The following is a 7,457-nucleotide window of genomic DNA, read 5'->3' on the forward strand; positions in this document are numbered from 1 at the left end:
CATAGCTAGGTGATAATGCACCTTGGACCAGCCCTGCCACCACAAGTAAGACATTGAGATGGGGGTGGGCTCTATGGTGGCTCTCCAGCTTGCAGGGTGCCAGTGGCCCTTCCACCCTTGTTGGTAGCACCGCTCACACACCCCTTGTTACGGCCCTACTACCACCCTTTAGATTGAGAGCATTTGAATAGCATTTTAAATCACATAAATATTGTTACATATATACTAACCGTCAGTTTTGGTTACCAATGGACATTGACAACGTTTAGCTGTCTAAAATCTGACTATTTATCATTTACCATGTTTCAGTTTCAATTGAAACCTGACGTCAGTGTCAGTCAGTTTTTACTGCTCTAAATGGTTTGGATCTTTTACTTCAAATCCAGCGCCAAATAGAACTGAAAAAACTATGGTAGACCTGTCCAAACAGAAGCACTGCACAGATCAGTAGAATCTGTGCAGGCTTCATTAGGTTCAAAAGTTAAGAATGCTTAGGGTTCCCCCAAATCCTTATCCAGCCCTAGAGTTCTCAGCTTAGGCTGGTATTGGAAAATCGGGTAAAAAAATGTTGTGGGGTTGCCCCTATTTTCCAATGACCAACTCCAGGCTGATCCAGCCGGAGGGATAAGACCAATAGCAGGACCCCACACAGCAGGGGGTCACCCTGCCATTACATTAACAACTATGGGAAATCGTCCAAAAAGCCAATACCGACCTTTAGTAAATTTACCCCTTAGTCACTAGGAGATTTATTTCTGCTATTATGAATATTAATATGCATTTTACTATGTATGTGAATCCTGTTTGACATTACCCATTGACTCAACGATCCATCCACAAAATAATCCTAAAGTGTTTAAAATGTTGTTCAAAAGTCAATTGATCTCTTACTTTCTTCCTATGTTCAATAATGTTTGAATTTACAAAGAGAAATATATTTAATCAAGATAACACTAAAAAAGTATATATCAGGCGCACACTACATAAATCGTGTAAAACAGCTATATAGCAGCTCCCAAAAGGGGTGTTTGGGAGCACCCCACGAAACCAATGAATAACCAAATAGATATAAAAATAGAGAGTGCTCTAATAAATTGAAAAAGTAAATCTTTTTAATAAAAAGATTTACTTTTTTCAAAATATATTTAATTCCTGTGTGTTTTCAATGCTTTATATACATTTTCTTACTTATTGTAAATTTTGCCAGATAAGTCAGGTTTTCATTATTTAGGAAAAAAACAAACACATGAGTGAATGTTGCAAAAAAACCCAAACCCTTGGGTGACGGGTTCCTACCCAATAGTGGATGAAAACGGCCATGAACTCTGTAAAGTTTTCAGTACAATGAACTGGGGTTCACATACTTTTCTGTTCAAACTTTGAAATTCGTTCAATTTCTTTAAAATCCTCTATGAGTCACTTATTAATGTACCAAAAAGACGCACACTGCCAGACAATACCATGGACAGGAAGAACATGTTCCCGACTTACCTGACATATAAAGCAATCCTCTAATGTTGAGCTCAATTTAGTTTTTGTTAAGGTCAAACTGACATCACTGAGATAGAACAGGGAAGGCGTGGGCCCCCATACCACTTAGGGACCATGGCTGCCACCAAATACTACAATACTAATATTTTGTTCTTTGATTTCACTTTTACATTACAATTCATGGGACACCAGGGGCTGAGATAACCGGGGGTACATTATCCAGAAGACAGAGGCATGGTGAAATTGCTTAAATGAGCGCATACAGGACCTCATTCAGAGTCGGTCCTTGCGGCCGCACGGTCGTACACCACCAATGTTCGCTAAACTGTGCACGCGTAAAATTCGCAGTGCGCGTGCGCAAACTAGCTATTACGATCAGAAATTGCTCTCTCCTTCAACTTGGCCAGGTCGTTAGTTTGAGTGACAGGATGAGGCGTTTGTGGGTGGTAACAGGGGAAGGTGCTTGTGAACGGGGGAGTGGAGATCCGAACGCAGGCGTGCCTGACTATGCAAACGGCGTTTTATGGGAGTGCATAATTAAGTAAGTAGTGTCATGGCACATGTGACATGGGAGGTTTTTACACTGACTTGATCGTAGTGCTTAAGAGAGGGTATGGTCAACCTTAAGGTCTACGACCAGCTTCGATGATTCCCGAAGGTCTCGACTAATCCTTATATGCCCGGAGATGACGTGTAATGCGAACGAGAAGGGGGCGTATTTTTAGTCTTACGGCCGCATCCTCCCCTCGCTCGTCCAGCTAACGATCCCATCTTAACGACGCAACTTGCGAGCGCTTCATTTGCATATCCGGCCCCTTTTACCTTATGACCGTGCGGCCGCAATGACCGACTCTGAATGAGGTCCACAGTATGCAGATTTGTACGCACCTTCAGATGTCTGTTACACATGCACCCGGCTTGCTACAAGCCATCATCAACAGTGAGTACTGCACCTGCCCTATACTAGCTGCAATAGATACGTCACCTAAAGATTGTATATTGGCAGCCATCAGTGGGTTGTCATTTTCAGTTGCAATCAAGAAACTGGTTTGACTCATTGCTTGCCGTAGCCCTTTCTCTTATATCCATGGGAGACACTGGAGATACCCTGCGTATAGGTGGTGCTAGAGGAGTCTGGGCACTAAATTGTTAAAGCTTGACAGCACAGGCTCCTCCTCCCCTATACACCATCCCCTTCTCTGAAGAGCCAGCTCTTTTAAGTGCCCAAGGTACTAAGTTTTTTTCAGCTGCTGCTGCAGCTGTGATCTCTTTTACTTATTATTTTCTTAGTCAGGGCGGCTGCAGACACATGGGTGGTTGCTCCAGACAGTCCATGGAGCACACAGGGGGACAGTTATGACTTTATCTTGTACATCTTGGTCTGTGCAGTACTGTAGTGCTGCTTAGACTCAGCTCTCTTATTCTGGACTGATGGTGATCTTACCAGCGAGGTGTTAACCTCTGCCTCGTCAGCTGCACCTGTTCATCTGGTCTTTTATTCCACCCTCTAACACAGTCTGTTGCTGGTCATTGAAATTTCCCTGTGTTGGATTCCCTGTTTCAAATCCTGGACAGGTGGCACTATCTTCTCTAATATGCGGTCAAACCTCCAGTGTCAAAAATTTCTCACCTGTGGGATCCTCCTCTTTGCACGGCACTCTCCAGCAACTCCAGTTGAGCCACCCTGGGTGCAGGGTCTGTCTCAATTGGTCCAGGGTCTAGCTCAGATATCCAATTCACTGCAGAAAATGCTGGACCCTGCAGTCCTTTATTGTCTGTCCAACCATCCCCTGCCCGCTCCTCTATAGTCATGATATGACCAGGGTAAATTGAGATTTTTGCCCTCTTCCCGGGGCCAGAAGAGATAAGTCCAAGAGCAGGTTTACTTGTACAAGACATAGGCCATCTCCCCAGCCTGCTGGTAAAGAGCAGTATGACGGGATAGACGCCCACTGGGAATTCTTATGGTGGGAGGCTGTCTTTGGCATTTCTTTGAAACATGGCTGCAAACAAAGTACAACACTTGTGTGTGGAGCATCATGACACAAGGCTAGGTTTTAGACCTCCAGGAGGTCCTTCTAGGCCAGTTCTTCATGACAGAATTTCTTCGCAACCAGGATAAAGCATGGGCTTTACAGGAGTCCATCTGGGCTCTACTAGACTCAGATGACATCTCCCCAGTTCCGGCTCCACAATGAGGAACTGGTTTCTACAACAATCTCTTCCTTGTACAGAAACCAGATAGCTTCTTTCGCCCCTTTTTGAACCTGAAGTTGCTCAACGTCCTCTCAATTCAACATTCCAGGGTTGATGGACAGCCCCTGCTTTCCATCAACATTCTGGAACACAGGGCAATCTACAAAGCCATCTGCCAGGCAAGGGCCCTTCTTCAAGTTCAGGTGGTCAAAGACAATGCAAATGCAGTCACATATATAAATCATTAGGATGATACACGATGCCCTCTAGCTATGCAAGAGGTCAGTAGGATTCTCAGATGGACTTAAAGATTCCTCTCCACTCTGTCAGCAGTTTACTTCACGGGAGTCGACAACTGGGAGGTGGACTTCCTCAGCCAATAGAATGTTTATGTGGGGAAGTTTTCCACGGGGGCCCTCCTTCCAAAGATATGACGGCTTCCCACCACAATTGCAAGTTTGCCCATTGCTGCTCCATTGACATTTCCTCTATTATATCTATTTCCACCAGTGTCCGTGCTGTCTCGGGGCCATTGAAAGCTAATGCTAGAGGGAAGGTGGCTCCAGATTGGCCACACAGGGCCTGATATGTGAATCTAAGATGAATGTCAGTATCTCTTCCATGGCGATTCTTCTCAGGTCAATTCTTCCCACAGAGTTCATTGATATATCCGGAACTTTGACAGGGTGCGGGTTGAGACAGGACTCCTGAAGGCCAGGATTTTTTCCCAACATCATTGTGCATACAATGGTTTGAACTGGGAAAGTTGTTTCTGCTAGGACATATCATAGCATGGTGTGGTGGCCTATTTGCCTAGTGCGCCATCAGGGAGCTGGATGCAGCAGATTTACACCACTTCAGGTTCCTGTCCTTTCTCCTGGAGGGATTGAATTGGGACTCTCTTTGTCTTCACTCGAGGTACAGGTCTTGGCCCTCTCGGTCTACTTTCAGTGGAAGATCACACTCATTCATGTGGTACAGACTTTCCTCCAGGGGGTGCTTCACATCCACTCCCCCTTTATTCCTCCTATTGCCTCTTGGGACCTGGTTCTGGTCCTATGGGCTCTTCAGAGCCATCTCTTTGAATATTTCACCTCGGTGGACCTTCAGTGACTCATGTGGAAGATGGTGCTCCTCTTAACTATCTCCTCGGCCAGTAGGGTGTCGAACTTGAGTGCCATGTCTCATATTGTAGGTCGTCCTTATTCATTTTTCACCATGACAGGGACATCCTTTGAACCCAAACTATTTAATTTTGAAGGTTATCTTGCAGTTCCTTACTAACCAGCAGATTGTGGTGTCTTTTCTTCTTGTGGATGATCAGCGTGGCCCTCTCTCATCTCTTGCATTATTGGACATAGTGCGGGCTCTTTGTGTGTATGTAGATAGGACCAAAGATTTCTGAAGCTCAGATTCTCTATTTGTACTCTATGATGTCAGCAAGAGTGGTTGGCCTGCTTCCAAGCAGACTATTGTCAGATGGCATAAAATGGATTAATGGCTTGAACTATTTTGTGCCCAGACTCCTCCAGCACCACCTAAACCCCATGTATCTCCAGTGTCCCCCAGGGAACTCAAAGATAAGGATTTATCAGGTAATTTAAGATAATCCCATTATTTCAAAACACCTCGAGAGACATCTGAAACCTGTCACTAATGATTGCAGATCGTTAGGGTACAAGTAGAATACATACTGCATGTGCAGGAAAAAAAAAAAATCTGGATTATTGTTTTTATTACAATGCAAGACTTAGAACAATACTTGATTCTTATCTAATTGGTTCCTTGAGTAAAGTAGTAGTATACCATTTGTCAGAGTCTCTTTTTTCACAAGGAAATGACTGTTATCGGTACTTAATCTCATAGAGCCATCTGACATTCATTCATGTATGGTGGTTCTCACCTACTTAATAGTGCCAGCAATCACCGAATAAAAGATGAAAGCCAGACCAGGAGCTCTGCTTTTCTCTGCTTCACTTGAAAGGTAAAATTCTTTAATAATGAATGAAAGTCTATCCATGAAAGGGATTACCAGTTTCTCTTAGTAGAGGAATAATAAGACAATATTGGAATTTCAAAAAATGTAAATGCTGTACAATGAAAGACAACGGTTTATCACTTGTAAAAAATGTTAAGCGGCTTGCAAGAGATTGAATTTGATTACAGTCTTCAATATTGTATAAGGATGTCTCACTTTCCTGCCAAGCAGAGCATGTCAGGTAAGAGTTCAAACAGACTATAGACTAAGGAAGATTTGATATAACAGCGCCAAGCTGATAGGTCACACTGCGAGGAGATTCCATCTAAAAACCCTTATTATAAAGGTTCATCTGCGCTGTACATCTCTTTCATAACAAAATACTTTTCTTTTTTCAGTACACTTTTTTTAGTTGATGAGATTTAAATTGTGCTGTACGATACCAAGTATATTTAGAGTGAAATTCAATTAGCCCCGATAATTTATCAGGGGTGAAAAAAGGTGGTAACCTCAGGCTTAAACGCCCGGGGTTACTCAAGTACAGTCCTTATTTTCTCGCCCGATAAATTATCTATTATTGGGCGTTAACGCATAGAGGGTGTGATTGCTGAAAACAGATTCTCGATAGTTGTGAATCTCCGTGTGTTCAGGACCTGTTCTGCGTATGTGCAGAAGGGGTTCTGTGTGATCGTTAGCAGAGCGGCAGCAGACTGTCAGTGATTGACAGTCTGCTGCCGTTTGGTGGCGTGGAGGGGGCAGCGACAGGAGGGAGAGAAGAGGCCTTCGGGATGCCGGCCGTCTTAATAGTGGTGCCGAAATCCCAACGCTGTCTGGGTTTCGGTGCTGGTATTTAACATTTCTATCATTATTTTCCTGCATATGCTCAGAACAGAAATCCACCCGATGTAAATGAGGACCTTGCAGTAAGTTTTATATTTTATCAAAGAGGCCACAGTTTAGGCTAGTGTAACAAATCACATGCATTATGCCATCCTGACACAGCTCAGAGCCGCCCCAGTATAAATATATATATTTTATTATTATCCAACATCTGAATCCTTAGATAAGAGGAACTTTGGAAAGATAATATTTCAGTGTTTCCCGGGAAAGCTTTTAGGGGAAAATAGGTATGAACAGTAAATTAAAGTACTGACTAGCTTATTTATAATACCGTATTGTATAACAGAGGCTTGTATGCATCATTAATAAGCATAGTACTGTCGTAGTGGGTCCAGGAGATGAGCAGAAACAGATATTAGTGATTTGACACCTCATTTCCTTATGGTTAAAAATACAAAGCATTTTGCATCTGGAAACATATTCAGTTGAGAACATTTCAGTTCTGTTACAGAATGTTCCATCTATACTGTTTATAATAACAGTCACTATCTATCTCATTTAAAATCCACTTCCCCAGTGTCCCTGTATTACACCGGTGTTCTCCCACTTATGTGATAAACAAACTAGGAAAAGAAGCCTAATATTAGTTAAGATACTGGCGTAAATGGCAGGACCAGCTGCATGACATAATGTGATTAAAGAGAGCTTGTCCTTAGGTCATATACTGGCTTTTTTTTCCGCTTATTTCTTAGCAAAACTGAGTATTTGCCTCATTCTGCATTTGGGAATCGAATTTTGCATGTTTCCCCTATAAATGGTGTTTTGCCTAGGATTCAAGCCTACAGTATGTGTAATAGACTAGTTCTGTGTGCCCAATCACTTCTCATATCATTGTGTTTCAGAGCAAGTGAAATAATGAACTAAATGAACTAATCTTTTGAACTAATCTTTT

The sequence above is a fragment of the Taudactylus pleione genome, unplaced genomic scaffold (genome assembly GCF_031769625.1).
Source record: "Taudactylus pleione unplaced genomic scaffold, aTauple2 ptg000081l, whole genome shotgun sequence".
In the NCBI taxonomy this organism is placed as follows: domain Eukaryota; kingdom Metazoa; phylum Chordata; class Amphibia; order Anura; family Myobatrachidae; genus Taudactylus; species Taudactylus pleione.